Here is a 20,940-nt window from a genome sequence, read left to right on the forward strand (position 1 = left end):
ATTGGTGGATCTACACCGAACATCCACTGTAATGATATCAAGTACAGACGCGTACTACTACTATGATTACGTCAATATTTTCTGGCATCACATCTTCTTTTGTTTTTTAAAAATGTATATTATGTTTATAAACTCAGGAAATATGTCCCTGGACACATGAGGACTTTGAATACGACCAATGTATGATCCTGTAACTACTTGGTATCAGATTGATACCCAGATTTGTGGTATCATCCAAAACTAATGTAAAGCATCAAACAACAGAAGAATAAGTGATTATTACATTTTAACAGAAGTGTAGATAGAACATGTTAAAGGAGAAAGTAAGCAGATATTAACAGTAAATGAACAAGTAGATTAATAATTCATTTTCTACCACTTGTCCTTAATAATGTTGACAAAATAATAGAATAATAAATGAAACAATATGTTACTGCATACGTCAGCAGACTAATTAGGAGTCTCTGTTTGTTTACTTACTACTGAGGTTCAAGGTTCAAGGGTTTTATTCGTCACATGCAGAATACATCACAGTGAAATGCTTTTGTCCATGCTCTTCAGATATTGCGTACAGTGGGATCCAAACACTAGTTGCTGAATCTAATACACTAAATACAAAAAATACAACAATTTGTATAGCTCTGATGTACATTAATTACAAGACAATAAGTTGCACAATAAGTCCCAGTAGTTATGGTACTAAAAGACAAATTGTCTTGTATGTTTACTATTTTATTTAAGGACTTAATAGATAGATAAATAGTACTTTATTGATTCCTTCAGGAGAGTTCCCTCAGGAAAATTTTAATTCCAGCAGCAGTGTACAAAATTGAGATCGAATTTAAAAAGTAAAAAGTAAATAATGGAGGTATAAATGGAAACAAAATAGAAAAACATTACAACAGGATAAAAATAAAAAGCAACAATGAGAATAAAAATATAACAGTAAAATAAGAATATAACAAGAGAAACTAGGCAGTAGTGACCATATTATGTAAAAGTATTGTACTGTAACTGCAATAAGAAACATATGTTTAATGTACCCTAAGATTTTTTGTTAAAATAAAGACAATAATGCAATTTTTTTTGTGGTCACCTTTATTTAGAAAAGTACCGAAAAGTACCAAAATAATTTTAGCACCGGTAGCAAAATATTGGTATCCTTACAACACTACATCACATGAAATTTTACAGGCACATTCCTGCTACGTCACTGATAAGAATATTCCGGCAAATTTCCCCAGACATTGCACAGCATGAGCGCTAGGCTCTCTGCGACTCTCTGCTTTGGGAAGATATGCAAACTTATGTTATTTTGCAAATATTTTTGGAAATATTTCTTTTTCTCGTGACTTTGTTTTCGTAGGAAACATGCTCAAAATACAAGTCTGCCCGGAGCCCCAATTCCGCCAGAGGCGGCCATGTGTGTGTGCGTGTGTATGACAGCACCTCACTGTCTGTCAGACCCACTAACACAGTGGCCTTGTTTCTTACTGGGTCACAAATCAGCAGTCTGGAGTCGCACATTGGAAAACTTCAATACGAGCACAGCTTGACTCCATCGCCTCCAAACACATCACACTGTGTGTGTGTGTGTGTGTGTGTGTGTGTGCGTGGGTTCGCATTTACAGACGGTGTGCACCAACTGGTCGCTGTGCGCACGCCACACACAGTTCACGCACGTCTTTTGCCCGGGTATGCATGAGTGCCTTCTACTCTGGTTAGTGCTCATTAGTTCACGGTGTGCGAGCACGCCAAAAACAAGTCTTGGCACCTCCCCTTTCGTCGCCTGGCGGACACGTGTCCGACCAATGCAAGGGATGTACACTCGCAAAGGGGAGGGGTCAGAGTCAGGGTAAAACAGGGCGAGTTGCTGGGTAGGAAGGAAGCGCGAGTGCCTGGGGTTTATGGTAGTAGAATTGTCTCACATCAACTTATATATATCAATATGATATTAATACATATGCATATATTAATAAATATACAAATACAAATGTGATATAAAAATAAATAAATAATTTGAGGCCTGCAGGGCTCTCTGCTTTTTGTTCAGGGGAGTGTGTAGGTCACATTTATTTGTGCATCTGGTTTGTGGTAGGAATGTTTCATCGACACAAAAGCAAAAAAGCGATCCACATGTGTGTCGTGATCCGTGGCCCGGATCAGGTTTTTGTTATATTCTGTTAGTTTTGGACTTCCTTAGTTCCTGTTTTGTGCACCCTTGAGTTTGTTTAAGTTACCATGGCCTATAGCGACATTAGCTCGGATTCAGACTCGGATTTCAGCAGCTTAAGCGATTCAACAGAGTACGAATGTATTGAAACGGATGGTTGTAGTGTGGAGGCAGGTAGCGAAAACGAAATTGAAGAAGAAACTGAAGCTATTGAGCCATATCGGTTTGAACCGTATGCAAGCGAAACCGACGAAAACGACATGACAGCCAGCGACACGGGAGAAAGCGAGGACGAATTCGGCGATCGCATTCTAACCAACGATTGGTATGTGTTTGTTTGGCATTAAAGGAAACTAACAACTATGAACTAGGTTTACAGCATATGAAATACATTTGGCAACAACATGCACATTGAGAGTGCAGACAGCCCAATTTTCATCAATTAATATATTCTGTAGACATACCCTCATCCGCGCTCTTTTCCTGAAAGCTGATCTGTCCAGTTTTGGAGTTGATGTCAGCAGGCCAGGGAAGCGAGGGTCGATATTCTTCTCTTGATCATCTTCGGTGGCATAAGGGACAGTGTGAGCCAAGACATCCAGGGGGTTTAGCTCGCTCGTCTGCGGGAACAAACTTCCGCCATTGCTTGCCGTGCTACCGAGGTCCTTTGTCCCTGAATTGCTCACACACTCCGGCAGATTCAATGGGGGTCTGGCGGCAGATTTCTTTGACTTTATCGTTGGAAATGCATCTGCTTTGAGTGTCGCAGGATATCCACACATTCTTGCCATCTCTGTCATAGCATAGCTTTCGTCTGTAAAGTGTGCGTCCAATTTCTTGCCACTTTCGCATCTTTGGGCCACTGGTGCAACTTGAATCCGTCCCTGTTCGTGTTGTTACACCCTCCGACAACACACCGACGAGGCATGATGTCTCCAAGGTACGGAAAACAGTCGAAAAAACGGAAAATAACAGAGATGATTTGACTCTGTGTTTGAGAAAATGGCGGATTGCTTCCCGATATGACGTCACAACGTTGTGACGTCATCGCTCCGAGAGCGAATATTAGAAAGGCGTTTAATTCGCCCAAATTCACCCATTTAGAGTTCGGAAATCGGTTAAAAAAATATATGGTCTTTTTTCTGCAACATCAAGGTATATATTGACGCTTACATAGGTCTGGTGATAATGTTCCCCTTTAAGCTTGCCTTTGCCGTTCAGTCGGCCTGGCTTCATTGTTTGCTTCATGCCACAGTTACGTGAGTATTCCTTATCTCTAGTCTATGCCAAGTGTTAGCTTTAGCGTGCAGTGCGATCGGCACGTTGTCCCTCCGGCTTTTGTTTTCTGTTTTTGTACTTCTTTGATTTTTGAGGAATAAATCATGTTCCTACCCGCACGCCTTGTCCGGAGTTGTCCGTCTGCATCCCTGGGGAACGAACCCCGCAGTAAGCTGCGAACCCCCCCCCCTGCAGTGACAATATGCAAATTCAATACAAATACAAATACAAAATCATGCATACCGCATTTTTTGGACTATAAGTCACAGTTTTTTTCATAGTTTGGGTGCGACTTATACTCAGGAGCGACTTATGTGTGAAATTATTAACACATTACCGTAAAATACCAAATAATATTATTTAGCTCATTCACGTAAGAGACTAGACGTATAAGATTTCATGGGATTTAGCGATTAGGAGTGACAGATTGTTTGGTAAACGTATAGCATGTTCTATATGTTATAGTTATTTGAATGACTCTTACCATAATATGTTACGTTAACATACCAGGCACGTTCTCAGTTGGTTATTTATGCCTCATATAACGTACACTTAGTCAGCCTGTTGTTCACTATTCTTTATTCATTTTAAATTGCCTTTCAAATGTCCATTCTTGGTGTTGGGTTTTATCAAATACATTTTCCCAAAAAGTGCGACTTATACTCCAGTGCGACTTATATATGTTTTTTTCTTTCTTTATTGTGCATTTTCGGCAGGTGCGACTTATACTCCGGTGCGACTTATACTCCGAAAAATACGGTATTTATATTCAAATCTCAAAAATATATTTACAAATACACGTTTATTTATACAAATTCTTGATTTATTTGTATATCACATTTGTATTTGTATATTTATTAATATATGCATATGTATTAATATCATATTGATATATATAAGTTGATGTGAGACAATTCTACTTCCACAGGGGTTTGTCGCTCCCGCCTCCCTCCATCTCCCGTCCCAGTCTTGTCTTTTCTCACTTGCGATGTGCAGAGTCTGCACTCTCTCACTCCATCTGCCGCTGTCTGGCGTCTCTCTGCTCCTCACATGCTGAGGGTTCAGCTCGGCGCTCACCTTCCGTGTCTCCAGCGAATCAAACCGGCGTGTCTGACACGCATCGACCGCTCAGCACACATCCTTCATGTAACCCGGTCTGAGCTACACGATTCCATTGAAAAAAAACAAAAACAAACTCAACCTCTCCCAAGGCATTTGTGTTAGGATATGTGCTGTGTGTGCAGAAGGGGGTGTTCTCAACAGGGGGTGGGGGTTGTGAATGAGTGAAAAAGCCACAATAACAAACTAACACACACAACAAGAGCACCGCAAACTAGAAAAGGGGACCACAAAAAACAAAAACAACATTCTCGCCACGCCAGGGTCGACCACGCCCGGGCTCGTCAATGTGACGCCATCAAAATCAGACATTGCAGCCTCTGATGTGGGCCGTGGAATTCCACTGCATCACCAATTTTTTTTAACTGTTAATTATTTAAAAATAAAATGTCCAGTTATCCATCTTGTTTGTATGCTACATTTCTGAGTCTGATTCGCAAGTGTTATACAGTAGACTTGCATGCAGTTGCAATTCCAAGATGGTAGATGGCAGTAGTTTATTTATGTTCTTTTATGTGTAGAGACTACAGTCGCTACAGTTTAGCATGTTTGTTCCTAGAGCCAACACAAATCTTGCGGACCTGCAGCGAAGCGGGGTGTGCCAGGACCGGCTTCGAGATCAGCACCTAGATAAACACCTGGGCGTGTTTATCTAATCACCTGTCGCTCTGTTAAAGGCAGGAGCCGGGAAGGAGGAGGGGAGTTAGAGCACGAGCGAGAGCGAGAGCAAGATCTATGGCTGAAAAGCATAACAGTAGACATTTATTGAAAAATAAATCCTTGTTCAGAACCATGAAAAAAAGCTGTTTTTAATAAAGAAATACAATCATGTGTGCTTACGGACTGTATCCCTGCAGACTGTATTGATATACATTGATATATAGTATATATATTGTGTTTTTATGTTGATTTGATAATTTTTTAAAAAACAAACAAAAAAACTTTTTTTTTTCCTTTCTTTTGCGGCCTGGTACCAATCGGTCCGCGGCCCGGTGGTTGGGGACCACTGGTCTAAAGAACCCGGAGGAGCAAGACCTCCACAATTGGATAGTGTTCAGATTAGTTAAATTTAAGAACTTGCACACAAAGCAACACTGGAGGTGACTGTGACGTGCGCATTTTCCGCGCATGCGTACTAGCTCGCGTTACGCCGGGGGACGGAGCGGGACAAGGGGGTCTTAAAGGATTATTATGTGCGTGTGTGTGTGGACAAGGATAAGGTTAGGTGGGTTTTACCCTGGATAACCTTAGTGTAGAAGGGGCCTTAGGGGCAGTTTGGGTGAGTCCGCCTTAGTGATTGTTTCCTCGCCAAATGTTTGAGCCAGTGTTTAGTCTGCAACCGGACGTGACGTCACGACCAACAAAGGTATCGAAATAAGTTGCCGTTGGATTTTACGTGAATCAAAAGTGTGGAAAATAATTTAACAATCAGGAATTCCGACCTTTTCTCCCCTGTGGATGCTGACCATGCATCATTTCAACACTGCTTGTCATTGCAGCATGAGGATGAGTGCGGACAGGTGATGAAGGAGTAAACAATCAAGCGAATACAGTCGGGCAACAGCCAGCGTGGATGTAGAGGGGGTCGGCTTCCAATCAACGTGATGGCATCAGAAATACACACAGGGCCAATGTTGTGGCTGGCGAGCAGGCGGGTGGGGCGGGGGGGTCCAGCCTCGGGCTGCGCTCCCGTCAAGACCCCTACGCATGTCACATCAGCGGTCACCGATGGTCACGGTGGAGACCCAATGCCCTCAAGTGCTCTCCGCCATTGCTTCAGCCCAGGATTGGCTGCGACGTGGGCCCCGCCGTTCCAGTAGAGGGGCTTGGAGGGGCGACCAGGAAAAGGGGGCTTTACTGGTAAAGTCTGCCCCCTGTAGCCGTGGTAACAGCATCAGCGGCACGTGACTGACTGAGGATGTATGACAAATGGATGGAGGTGTAGGGGGTGGGGGGGTTGTAGTCTAGGATGAATAAAGGGTTAAGCACGCATGAGTGGGAGTAAAGTAGGCCACAATTATATGGGGGAGGGGAGCGAGTTCATGCACTTTCACTGTAAAGCTATAAGGCGTACATGTGAAAAAATATGTGCGTGTGTGTTGGAAGGATGTTTTTAGAGGCACATTTCCAAGAGTTGTGACGGAGTTTGATAGATAGATGTGGAGCCAAAAGTCCACCTCCGTCGCTTCCTGGCAGGGAATGATGAGCACGCACACACACACACACACACACACACACACACGCACAAACAAGTGTGCATGTTGACACAAACAATCCAATGTTCCCGGGGGTCGGTGCACTCATCGCTTACGTAACAAGGTGAACCAAACACAAACAAGCCGGTAGTCAGTGTACTGAAACGAACACAAGCACAGATATGCTTCTCTGGTTCACACACACACACACACACACACACACACACACACACACACACAACCCCCAAACGTATAAAATCCAAAACCAGATCAACATTGTGGGACCCCTACAAGTGAATGCGTCGGGGTTAGGATGGAAAGAGAGGTTCACACACACACACACACACACACACACACACACACACACACACACACACACACACACACACACACACACACACACACACACTTGTATTTGTTACCTTCTCGAGACCTCCGAAAAATGCCGACCTCTTTAGGACCACCCTTTCTAGATATATAAAGATGTGTATTTACAACATTAATAATATTTACATACCGTGCAAATATACAAAATCTTGTTGTGAAAAACGAGTTGGAATTTCACAAGAAAAACTTGGAATTTTGGCAGTGTTATATCAAAAGTCGTAATTTTACTCAACGCAAGTCAAAATGTTACAAGAAAAACCGAACATTTGTGCAATATCACGATAAAAGTTGGAATTTTACTCAATAACCGTCGCAGTTTTACAAGAAAGGCTTAACATTTTGACAATTTTATGAAAAGAGTCACAATTTTACTCAACAGAAGTCACCATTTTTATAGGAAAACTTTAAAATTTGGGAATATTATAATAATAATTGGAATTTTACTAGGGCAAAATGATGACAAAAGTCATAATTTCACCAAAAAAAATGTGTTATTTTACAAGAACAACTAAAAAATGGGCCATATTGTTATAAAAGTCAGAATTTTATATGACAAATGTCACCATTTTGCATTAAAAAGTAATAATTTAACATAAAAAAGTAATAATTTTACGAGAAAATATTGCAATATTACAGAAACAGAAAGAATATGAGAAATTGTTCCCAATTTTATAAGAATTAAATTTTTTTGTTTGTAATTGGCTTGCAATCTTCATCATTTACTTCAAGTTATTACAGTATGTCTCTATATACATATTTTATATTTTGTTTTAATTAATTTTGGCCGAAGGTGGCGCTTTTCAATTTCTTACACACACTTGTTATTACATATGTTGACCAGAGGGGCAACACTTCAAATTTTTACACACACTTGTTATTTCATATGTTGACCAGAGGGGGAGCACTTTTAAAACCGACACACAGTCAATTTGAAAAATCCCTCCTTTTTAGGACCACCCTAATTTTGATACATTTCACCACTAGGGGTGCAAATGAGACATTCTCTATTAGATGCAATGGTTTTTCCGTAATTGGGACCATGATTTATGTCCTAACTTGTTCACCGGTCCTAATATGGAAGGTACTTTTCCTTGTTGATGTCTCAAGAAGGGTTGAAAACACAAGAACACACACACACACACACACACACACACACACACACACACACACACACACACACACACACACACACACACACACACACACACACACACACGGTTGTGTGCCAAGATCACCATCTTAACCAAGACCCACCCTTTAACAACACACACAAATACACACGCCCGCACATCAGAGAGCCCTCAGACTGAGGAACCAAATCTTTTGATCAAATCAGTTATACAGTTTAATACAGACTTGTGCCTCAAATATGAACATTTGGTACCATCTCCCATTGAAAATATGCATACATTCTTCATATTTTTCCATTTGATCAATGCCCGTGGGGTGATTTATACAAAAAACAAAAACAATATTACCCCTTTTCAACATGTCTCAAACAATTACAGCTTTTGTTACTGCAAGGGTGCCTTGCATTTGCAACTTTTCAGACTTAGGTGTATGTTTCAAACTTGTTCTACATGATGTGGAAGTCGTTTATCACAACTTTCATTTTCACGCCACTCTGAAACCTTCTGAGATTTGGTATCTCCACAAGACCTTTTGAATATTAACTACTTGGCCCCTATTACGCCCTATTGTGAATCTGTTCATATTTATGTGCTTATTTGTACGAGTTTCTGCATATAATAATTTATCATATATATATATATACATATATATAAATATATATATATATATATATATATATATATATATATATATATATATTTACTATATATATATAAGAAATTATTGTACATATTTTTCCCTGGTGTCTGTTGCCGTCATCTCCCTCTGTCCAATCCATAACAGTATCATGAGATTAAACACACTCTATTAAATAGCAAACATTATCAATAATAAATCAAATATAGTATTCTACACATTGAGTCTATTAGAGTGCTAAAACTGCCAATAATTAATCAATAGTCAATATACATGTGTGCCTCTTTGGAAACATCACAAAATAAATTTATTTTTGAGGAAGTTAGATTTTGTGTTTTGTTGTTTGTTTTCATTGCTGCTATATTAACTGTTTTTTACTACATGAACAAGGTTAATTATTTTTTTAGCACTTTGCCTTTCCTTTCTTTTAAAACATTTTATTAGTAATTACATTTTTTTGTAACAGCTGAATGAGCAGCACAAATAAACATTCATGAATGAATGTTTTGAGTAAGCAAAGGCTATAATAACTTGAGTCATTATTATCCCATTAGTCGACTAATCGTTAAGATAATCGTTGACTAATCGACTTTGAAAATAATCGTTAGGTACAGCCCTAATCTGAATCATAATACGGCAATATTTTTTCTTTTCTGGTGAGCTAAAGACCTACCTAATGGTCACCTCTCCTCTGCTCTTGCCAATTCAGCAGTTTTGTAAAAAAAATTAAAAACATTTGTAAACATTTTTAAAAAGCGCAGTTTGGCGCCGGATTCCCCAATATTTATCCAATTACAATCAAAATGTACCATTTTTCTGACAACCATTACCACGTAACTCAGACCTCGGCAAATTAACCCGTTAAGCTTTTCAATCTGGCCCGCCGGACATTCCCGAATATTTTTTTTAGATATTTAAGATGGAAAGTGTAGCTGCCATTATGATGTACAGTGATGTTTTCTAATGACCGTAAGTCTTGAACTAAACAAAGTATTTTAATGGTTGGAATCTGCGCTTATGCATGATATACCAGTTACTATGGTAATCTAATTAGTTACTATGGTCATCTAATTAGTTACTATGGTCATCTAATTAGTTACTATGGTAATCTACATCACAGCAGCTCAGACGAGGCACCAAGCAGTGTGGGCGGGAAGCGTTTCCACAGACGTGGAAAGAGATTTTAACAAGAAAGTTCTAAAGCTTAGTGATATATCAGATGCATCAGATTGTAGGTGGGTTTATTTTAGGGATGTCCCGATCCAGGTTTTTGCACTTCCGATCCGATACCGATACTGACCGATACCGATACTGACCGATACTGGCCTATCCGAGCATGTATTAAAGTTTAAAGTTATTTAGCCTACTTAGTTGTCAGAATCATGTTGAAAAGGGTTTTAGTACTCTTGATAACAACTAGCCAGCTGAATTAGGGGAGTTTGAATAATACACAATGGTCGGTAACAAGAAACTGACCTGTTTATTCAAGGATAAACACAAAATAGACAAAATTATACATGACAAACAGAAATGGCATCATTGAACTAGGGCTGGACGATATGGCCTTTTTTTAATATTGCGATATTTTAAGGTCATATTGCGATACACAATATATATCTCGATATTTTGCCTTTCATACGGTGTTGATGTGGAACTTTTTGCCTCAGCATTTTGATGGTGTGGGTGTGTGGCACCGAATGGAGATAAGCGTCTCGACAGACGTCACAATATTTGAACAATGATGACGAAAACTGTTTTCTCTGTCGTGTCGGTGTGTTGAAAATTGTTATGCGCTTATTTTTTTATTAGATTTTGTGCGTGGCATAGATTTGCTATGCGCAGAGTACGCTTAAACAGTGCGCAATTGCACAGGCGAGCACCTTAGAGGGAGCGTTGCTCGCACGGCTGCGCTAGCATCACAGCTAACGTTAGCCATGCTGCTACCTCTCTGCTCGAGGAGGACGTATACGTATGTGACGTATGACGTGACAGTATGTGACGTGTGTCGTGACAGTATGTGACGTGTGTAAGAAGGTGCGCTGCTGTCTGTGAGAGGGAGACACAGGAAAGAGTGAGAAGAGCCTGTCGTGTAATGCAAGCAGCTAAAAGCAACTGCGTGAGAATTCACAGACATGTGGATGTGTTGAAGGTGTGCTGGAAAATGCGGAACGGAAATTACGGAGCAGCAGAAAAGTGGAATGTATTATTTAAATCGGTGCGTTGGAAAACACGGACCAGAGTTTTTTTTTAAACTGGATCTGGATCGCATTTTCCCATGCCTTGCCGATACGCAATTTTTGGCAAATATCGGCAGCCGATCCGATCCAAATATCGGATCGGGACATCCCTAGTTTATTTTGTACTCTTCGCATTCATATTTCACTGTTTGTTGCATTTTTGTTGCGTTTCACTTGATTGTAAAATATGTCGATCGAAATATTTTGTCAATATTCCGTGTTTTATCGTAAATAGAAAAATTTACAATTCCATTACGTTTTCTAAGGCGGCCTGTCATAAAATTTTTAGCATTCAATCAGACATTATTGTGAGGTTTTGTATTAGTGTTCCTAAAAATAGATATACCGGGCCCCAGACACATTTTTTCTCTCTAAATGTGGCCCCCAAGTCAAAATAATTGCCCAGGACTGACGTAACTGGTAGAAGGGGGGCGTGTCTCCATGCAGCTCAGAGCCAAAACTACCCTCTCAGACTAATCGCAACACAGTCGGTGATGTCTGGGAGGACGCTGCTGAGTCTGAGACTGTTGGCCAAGAGGAGAAGAATGCAGATTTACCCTGTGCACAACTTAAGTATTCAATTAAAACAAACATACTATAGCACCCCATTGGGATACCTAAAAATATAATGCTTGTGCTACTTAAAGTAGCATGAAAAAAAACCAAGTGTAATCACCTAAAGTAATTGAAACACAATTATTTTCACTCTTGCGAATAAACACGCCAGTTGGGACCTGTGTGCTTGTTTGCCGCCTCATCTTCCTGCTGGAAGACAAACACCTATAATGACGAGCGTGCGCCGCAGTGGTCCCAATTAACACACGCCCTCAATCATTATCATCATCCCAGCTCTTCATCGCCAGTCGTCCTTTTGTTATTTTGTCTCCCGTCACCCCAATCATTTTCCCACCACCTCTGTCGGTCTCCTACCCCGTGAATAAACACTCGTGCATTTATCACGCCGCCCACGCCGAGGCAGACACACGTGTACGGCGCCGAGTGGAACCACCCACACAGGCAGCACGCAGACGCCTACGTGCGCTCGCAAGTGACACACATCTCTTAAGCCCGGCAAATTTATGCCACAATCTTGCTAAAACCATGGAAACGCTATCTTCCGTGTAGCAGCCTGCCATGCATACAGCCATACGAGACCTGTTGGGGGCCACAGTAACTGGGTCACGGGCAGTGTAAGGCATAGCGTTGTGACGAAATACAGCGTTCCCTGGCCACTTTGCGGTTCAATTACTACGGCCTCAATGCATCGTATATTTTAAAACAGTAGTAAAATTTAGAAACGTCTGGTGGATTTTGATTTTGATTTTTTTTTTATTAAGGATCCCCATTAGCTGGTTGCCACAACAACCCACTAGTCTTCCCGGGGTCCACAAACTCAATACAATTACAAGTAAAAACATATAATTACTACACAATACAGAAAAAAAACGATCAAAGCATCAATAAGAAAACTAGCAAACAATTTACAGTCACAGAATAATAATTACCATATAAATATAACTACACTATACAAAACCAAACAAAATCATCAACAAGCAAACTAATTTAAAAACTCAGATAAAATATTACTTTCCTTCTAAAAACCTGTTTACTTTCAATGCCGGTGAGAATTCGAGGCAGGTTATTCCAGAGCGATACAGATCTATAAATAAAAGATTTCCGCAAAGCATTCTTCCTGGGACGAGGGAGTACAAAAGTATGGAGAGGTATGAAGGAGAGGAGGTTGAGTAAAAAAAAGTTTCTCCCAGACTAGGCACCAATGGGGGTGAGGGGGGGATCCGTCTGGGGACAGAAAAAAACCTCAATATCTATGATAACCACACTTACACATGTTACGACATAGAATCCACAAGACTTGCAACAGGATGGGATCAACGGGGGACTCCGGAGGCAAAGCTGCAGCCCTTCTGGCACTGCTCCAGCCGTCTGTCGCCCTTAAGGACTTAAGCGGTGGCAAAGGTGTATACAGCTCAGTGGCCTTGTGGTTAGAGTGTCCGCCCTGAGACTGGGAGGTTGTGAGTTCAAACCCCCGGCCGAGTCATACCAAAGACTACAAAAAATGGGAACCATTGCCTCCCTGCTTGGCACTCAGCATCAAGGGTTGGAACTGGGGGTTAAATCACCAAATTATTCCCACTGCTCCCCTCACCTCCCAAGGGGTGAACACACCCCTTTAGGTACTCACCTTTTTGCCACTGTGATTTATGTCATGATCCGTGGTCCGGATCATGTTTTTGTTATGTTCTGTTAGTTTTGGACCCTTTTAGTTCCTGTTTGACACCTGAGTTTGTTTTAGTTACCATGGCTACTTATGATTTGCCTCTAGTGTTCGGGACGCGCACCTGCTGCTAATCAAGAGGACTATTTAAGCCTGCCTTTGCCAGTCAGTCGGCCTGGCGTCATTAGTTGTTTGCCTAATGCCTGGACTACGTAAGTCTTAGTTGTTTCATGCCACAGTTTCATGTTTGTTCTATGTCATAGTTAATGCTAGTTGTTTCAAGCCACAGTTTCGTGTTTGTTCTATGCCATAGTTAATGCTAGTTGTTTCATGCCACAGTTTCGTGTTTGTTCTATGCCATAGTTAATGCTAGATGTTTCATGCCACAGTTTCGTGTTTGTTCTGTGCCATAGTTAATGCTAGTTGTTTCATGCCACAGTTTCGTGTTTGTTCGATGCCATAGTTAATGCTAGATGTTTCATGCCACAGTTTCGTGTTTGTTCTGTGCCATAGTTAATGCTGGTTGTTTCATGCCACAGTTTCGTGAGGTTCATGTCTATAAGTTTCATGTCCTAAGTTTTTGCCTTAGCTTCCGCGTGCGATAGGCACGCTTGCCTTCGGGTTGTTTTCTGTTTTGTACCTCGTTGATTGTTTCTTAAAATTAAATCATGTTCCTACCTGCAAGTCCTGTTCGGAGTCGTCCGTTTGCCTTCCTGGGAGAACGCACCCGCAGTAAGCGAAAACCCCGTCATGACAATTTATGTATCTGAGGTTGTTTCTTTAGCTTGTTTACTTCAAATGCAGTCAGTAGTCATTTGATCAGCTTCTTCAGACACACTGGTGGGGTTCCTCAAGGTTCTATTTTAGGTTCTATTCAACTGGTGGCCCACGAGTTCAGTCCAAAAACATGTGAGAGATTCACATTTTTGCAACAGATTCTTCAAAACACTAGTGTTGTCATTGGGGCGATAGAATGTTCTTAAGAACAGCAAAGCTCTATGGTAACTCTGACAAAATAAATATACCAAAATCAAATGTCTACTGTAGAGGACACTGGTGCTCCGGAATATACAAAATAAGATTAATTGTGAAGGGAGAAACCCGGCCCCCCGTTTGATTGATTGATTGATTGAAACTTGTATTAGTAGATTGCACAGTACAGTACATATTCCGTACAATTGACCACTAAATGGTAACACCCGAATAAGTTTTTCAACTTGTTTAAGTCGGGGTCCACTTAAATCAATTTATGGTAATTCCCGTCCTTAGCTTCCTGGAATTGTGTACCCCCAAGACAATTTAGTTGAATATTTCTACCCTGAGGAAGATGCTTACCATTGGAGAAAAGGTGAAACCTCCTCATTGCTATGCTAAAAGAAGGTAGCATAGCTACAAGCTACTATCTAATAGCTGCCATTACAAAACCTATTAATCAATCATCTCAAGACAATCTCTCAAAACCTGCTAGAGTGTCCACCCTGAGACTGGAAGGTCGTGAGTCATACCAAAGACTATAAAAATGGGACCCATTGCCTTCCTGCTTGGCACTCAGTATCAAGGGTTGGAATTGAGGGTTAAATGACCAAATGATTCCCGAGCGCGGCCACCGCTGTTGCTCACTGCTCCCCTCACCTCCAACTGGGTGCAACAAGGGGATAGGTCAAATGCAGAGGGTAATTTCCCCACACCTAGTGTGTGTGTGACAATCAGTGGTACTTTAACTTGAACTTTAATCAGTTCCTATGTTAAGAAGAAAGAAAAGACTATGAGAATGACGGCAACAGTGTCCTTTAAAAAGACTCTGCCATATACTCTTTGTTCCTCACGTGGATGCAGCCACCGAGGCACCGCCACCTGCCCTCACCGTCACCTGCCGCCAATTATTTAGCGCTGTCATTAGTGAGTGAAAATCCTTTTCAAACTCCTACTTCTTAGTGTTGGCAGCACTGAGACCCATTCTGTCGGATGGGGACAAAAAATTTGCCCATAAGCTTGTTTTATTAAATCGGCTTATTAGCTCATTTAGCTTATTAGCGTTCAAAAGAGCCTACAAGCATACTTATACTCCAAATGTTTCAATGACAGTTTCACATTTACTTTGGGGATTGCTCTTTTCTGGGTTTTAGCCCCAAAATCCCAGATAACTAATGGGTAGGGTTGTATGGTAGTACCGCGATACTAATGAATCATGTTCGGTACTATACCACCTCTGAAAAGTACCGATCCCGCACCCCCCCTCCCGCACCCCTTTTGTCGTCACGTCGTGACATTGCTGGTTTTTACGAGCAGAGGAGCATGTTTGGCAGCGCACAAAGAACTCCGGCTTATTAGTGATTCCCAGAGCCCAAAAAAAGTCTGCGGGCTATAGAGCGTTTTCTATTCGGGCTCCAGTACTATGGAATGCCCTCCCGGTAACAATTAGAGATGGTTCCTCAGTAGAAGCATTTAAGTCCCATCTTAAAACTCATTTGTATACTCTAGCCTTTAAATAGCCCCCTCTTTTAGACCAGTTGATCTGCCGTTTCTTTTCTTTTCTCCTCTGCTCCCCTCTTCCTTGTGGAGGGGGGGGGGGGGGGGGGTTTGGGGGGGGCGGCCAGGTCCGGTGGCCATGGATGAAGTGCTGGCTGTCCAGAGTCGGGACCCGGGGTGGACCGCTCGCCTGTGCATCGGTTGGGAACATCTCTGCGCTGCTGACCCGTCTCCGCTCGGGATGGTGTCCTGCTGGCCCCACTATGGACTGGACTCTTACTATTATGTTGGATCCACTATGGACTGGACTCTCACAATATTATGTCAGACCCACTCGACATCCATTGCATTCGGTCTCCCCTAGAGGGGGGGGGGTTACCCACATATGCGGTCCTCTCCAAGGTTTCTCATTCACATCTCATTCACATCGACGTCCCACTGGGGTGAGTTTTTCCTTGCCCTTATGTGGGCTTTGTACCGAGGATGTCGTTGTGGTTTGTGCAGCCCTTTGAGACACTTGTGATTTAGGGCTATATAAATAAACATTGATTGATTGATTGATTGACAATCACAGAGTACTTACAAGCAGACACAGTGTGTAGACAGAAAAGGGAGAACGGACGCATTTTGGCTTAAAAACTAATGATAAAGGTGAAGTTATAACACTGAAACACCCTCAGGAAGAGGTGCTTTAAGACATGGCTAGCTAGCTAGCGGCTAACGTCTATCCGCCGTCGGTAGTGTTTTAGCTAATTCTAAAACACTAATCCTTGCCTCCATGGCGACAAATAAAGTAAGTTTCTTACAAGTATCATCCCTGCAGGACGAGGAATAGCTAAACATGCTTCACTACACACCGTAGCTCACCGGCGTCACAATGTAAACAAACGCCATTGGTGGATCTACACCTAACATCCACTATAATGATATCAAGTACAGGACCGTATCTAGTCGATACTACTATGATTACGTCAATATTTTTTGGACAAAACGCCATCTTCTTTCGTTTTTTTTTAATTAATATTATGTTTATAAACTCAGGAAATACGACCATGGACACATGAGGACTTTGAATATGACCAATGTATGATCCTGTAACGACTTGGTATCGGATTGATACCCAAAATTTGTGCAAAACTAATGTAAAGCATCCAAACAGAAGAATAAGTGATTATTACATTTTAACAGAAGTGTAAATAGAACATGTTAAAAGAGAAAGTTCCGCAGACAATAACAGTAAATGAATAAGTAGATTAATAATTAATTTTCTACCACTTGTACTTAATACTTTTGACAAAATAATAGAATGATAAATGACATAATATGTTACTGCATATGTCAGCAGATTAAATTAGGAGCCTTTGTTTCTTTACTTACCACTAAAAGACAAGTTGTCTTGTATGTTCACTATTTTATTTAAGGACAAACTTGCAATAAGAAACATACAGTATGTTTAGTGTACTGTAAGATTTTTTGTTAAAATAAAGCCAATAATGCAATTTTGTGTGCCATCCATCCATCTTCCTCCGCTTATCCGAGGTCGGGTCGCGGGGGCAGCAGCCTAAGCAGGGAAGCCCAGACTTCCCTCTCCCCAGCCACTTCGTCCAGCTCTTCCTGTGGGACCCCGAGGCGTTCCCAGGCCAGCCGGGAGACATAGTCTTCCCAACGTGTCCTGGGTCTTCCCCGCGGCCTCCTACCGGTCGGACGTGCCCTAAACACCTCCCTAGGGAGGCGTTCGGGTGGCATCCTGACCAGATGCCCGAACCACCTCATCTGGCTCCTCTCGATGTGGAGGAGCAGCGGCTTTACTTTGAGCTCCCCCCGGATGACAGAGCATCTCACCCTATCTCTAAGGGAGAGCCCCGCCACCCGGCGGAGGAAACTCATTTCGGTCGCTTGTACCCGTGATCTTGTCCTTTCGGTCATAACCCAAAGCTCATGACCATAGGTGAGGATGGGAACGTAGATCGACCGGTAAATTGAGAGCTTTGCCTTCCGGCTCAGCTCCTTCTTCACCACAACGGATCGATACAGCGTCCGCATTACTGAAGACGCCGCACCGATCCGCCTGTCGATCTCACGATCCACTCTTCCCTCACTCGTGAACAAGACTCCGAGGTACTTGAACTCCTCCACTTGGGGCAAGATCTCCTCCCCAACCCGGAGATGGCACTCCACCCTTTTCCGGGCGAGAACCATGGACTCGGACTTGGAGGTGCTGATTCTCATCCCAGTCGCTTCACACTCGGCTGCGAACCGATCCAGTGAGAGCTGAAGATCCTGGCCAGATGAAGCCAACAGGACCACATCATCTGCAAAAAGCAGAGACCTAATCCTGCAGCCACCAAACCAGATCCCCTCAACGCCTTGACTGCGCCTAGAAATTCTGTCCATAAAAGTTATGAACAGAATCGGTGACAAAGGGCAGCCTTGGCGGAGTCCAACCCTCACTGGAAACGTGTCCGACTTACTGCCGGCAATGCGGACCAAGCTCTGGCACTGAGCATACAGGGAGCGGACTGCCACAATCAGACAGTCCGATACCCCATACTCTCTGAGCACTCCCCACAGGACTTCCCGAGGGACACGGTCGAATGCCTTCTCCAAGTCCACAAAACACATGCAGACTGGTTGGGCAAACTCCCATGCACCCTCAAGGACCCTGCCGAGAGTATAGAGCTGGTCCACAGTTCCACGACCAGGACGAAAACCACACTGTTCCTCCTGAATCCGAGGTTCGACTATCCGGCGTAGCCTCCTCTCCAGTACACCTGAATAGACCTTACCGGGAAGGCTGAGGAGTGTGATCCCACGATAGTTAGAGCACACCCTGCGGTTCCCCTTCTTAAAGAGAGGAACCACCACCCCGGTCTGCCAATCCAGAGGTACCGCCCCCGATGTCCACGCGATGCTGCAGAGTCTTGTCAACCAAGACAGCCCCACAGCATCCAGAGCCTTAAGGAACTTCGGGCGGATCTCATCTACCCCTGGGGCCTTGCCACCGAGGAGCTTTTTAACTACCTCAGCAACCTCAGCCCCAGAAATAGGAGAGCCCACCACAGACTCCCCAGGCACTGCTTCCTCATAAGAAGACGTGTTGGTGGGATTGAGGAGGTCTTCGAAGTATTCCCTCCACCGATCCACAACATCCGCAGTCGAGGTCAGCAGAACACCATCCTCGCCATACACGGTGTTGATAGTGCACTGCTTCCCCTTCCTGAGGCGGCGGATGGTGGTCCAGAATTGCTTCGAAGCCGTCCGGAAGTCGTTTTCCATGGCTTCCCCGAACTCCTTCCATGTCCGAGTTTTTGCCTCTGCGACCGCTGAAGCCGCACACCGCTTGGCCTGTCGGTACCTGTCCGCTGACTCAGGAGTCCTATGAGCCAAAAGAACCCGATAGGACTCCTTCTTCAGCTTGACGGCATCCCTTACCGCCGGTGTCCACCAACGGGTTCTAGGATTACCGCCACGACAAGCACCAACTACCTTGCGGCCACAGCTCCAATCAGCCACCTCGACAATAGAGGCGCGGAACATGGTCCATTCGGACTCAATGTCCAGCACCTCCCTCGTGACATGTTCAAAGTTCTTCCGGAGGTGGGAATTGAAACTCTCTCTGACAGGAGACTCTGCCAGACGTTCCCAGCAAACCCTCACAATGCGTTTGGGCCTGCCAGGTCTGTCCGGCATCCTCCCCCACCATCGCAGCCAACTCACCACCAGGTGGTGATCGGTAGAAAGCTCCGCCCCTCTCTTCACCCGAGTGTCCAAAACATGAGGCCGCAAATCCGATGACACAACTACAAAGTCGATCATGGAACTGCGGCCTAGGGTGTCCTGGTGCCAAGTGCACATATGGACACCCTTATGTTTGAACATGGTGTTCGTTATGGACAATCTGTGACAATTTTGTGTGGTCCCCTTTATTTAGAAAAGTACCGAAAAGTATCGAAATAATTTTGGTACCGGTACCAAAACATTGGTATCTAAGGGGTTAACTTTATTCTGGCCTAAAACCCATCAACAGCAGTGCTCAGTTCCAACAGCGTATAGCTTCAATTTACTACCTCTGAACCATCTCCACACACCTACGTCAGCACAAAACACACACAGGTCATTACATTACGCATGCGACGCGTTCATTACGTCGCATGGCAACGACTCTATGCGTCCGTAACACTATAATCACTATAATTACATTTAAGAAGTACTAATTATGTTACTAATTCAATTACTTTTAGGGGAAAATAACTAATAACTAGAGATGTCCGATAATATCGGCCGATAAATGCGTTAAAATGTAATATCGGAAATTATCGGTATCGTTTTTTTTATGATCGGTATCGTTTTTTTGTTATTTTTTGTATTTATTTATTTATTTTATTTTTTTATTAAATCAACATAAAAACACAAGATACACTTACAATTAGTGCACCAGCCCAAAAAACCTCCCTCCCCCATTCACACAAAAGGGTTGTTTCTTTCTGTTATTAATATTCTGGTTCCTACATTATATATCAATATATATCAATACAGTCTGCAAGGGATACAGTCCGTAAGCACACATGATTGTGCGTGCTGCTGGTCCACTAATAGTACTGACCTTTAACAGTTAATTTTACTAATTTTCATTAATTACTAGTTTCTATGTAACTGTTTTTATATTGTTTTACTCTCTTATTTTTTCAAGAAAATGTTTTTAATTTATTTATCTTATTTTATTAATTTTTTTAAAAAGTACCTCATCTTCACCATACCTGGTTGTCCAAATTAGGCATAATAATGTGTTAATTCCACGACTGCATATATCGGTTGATATCGGTATCGGTAATTAAAGAATTGGACAATGTCGGAATATCGGCATAAAGCCATTATCGGACATCCCTACTAATAACTATAATGAATGCCTTTTGAAAGTAATTTGCGCAACAATGATCAATGCCGCTCGCCTGGAGAGCTTAAAAAGTAGAAAAGGTGATAAGGAATTTGGTCTATTGAAGTTTTTTTCCGCCCCAGACATGTTTGAAGAGGTGATATCTGGCTCAAGTGGAACCCACTACATTGTTGTAAAGTCAAATC

At 42.5% G+C, this 20,940-nt stretch overlaps 1 protein-coding gene across 3 annotated transcripts in view; it reads right to left on the reverse strand.

Moving 5' to 3' along the window:
- Positions 1–20,940, reverse strand: part of nrp2a (neuropilin 2a) — a 179,346-nt gene that overhangs the window by 95,186 nt on the left and 63,220 nt on the right. The gene's annotated exons all lie outside the window — the stretch shown is intronic.

Source organism: Nerophis lumbriciformis, linkage group LG23 (genome assembly GCF_033978685.3).
Source record: "Nerophis lumbriciformis linkage group LG23, RoL_Nlum_v2.1, whole genome shotgun sequence".
NCBI lineage: Eukaryota > Metazoa > Chordata > Actinopteri > Syngnathiformes > Syngnathidae > Nerophis > Nerophis lumbriciformis.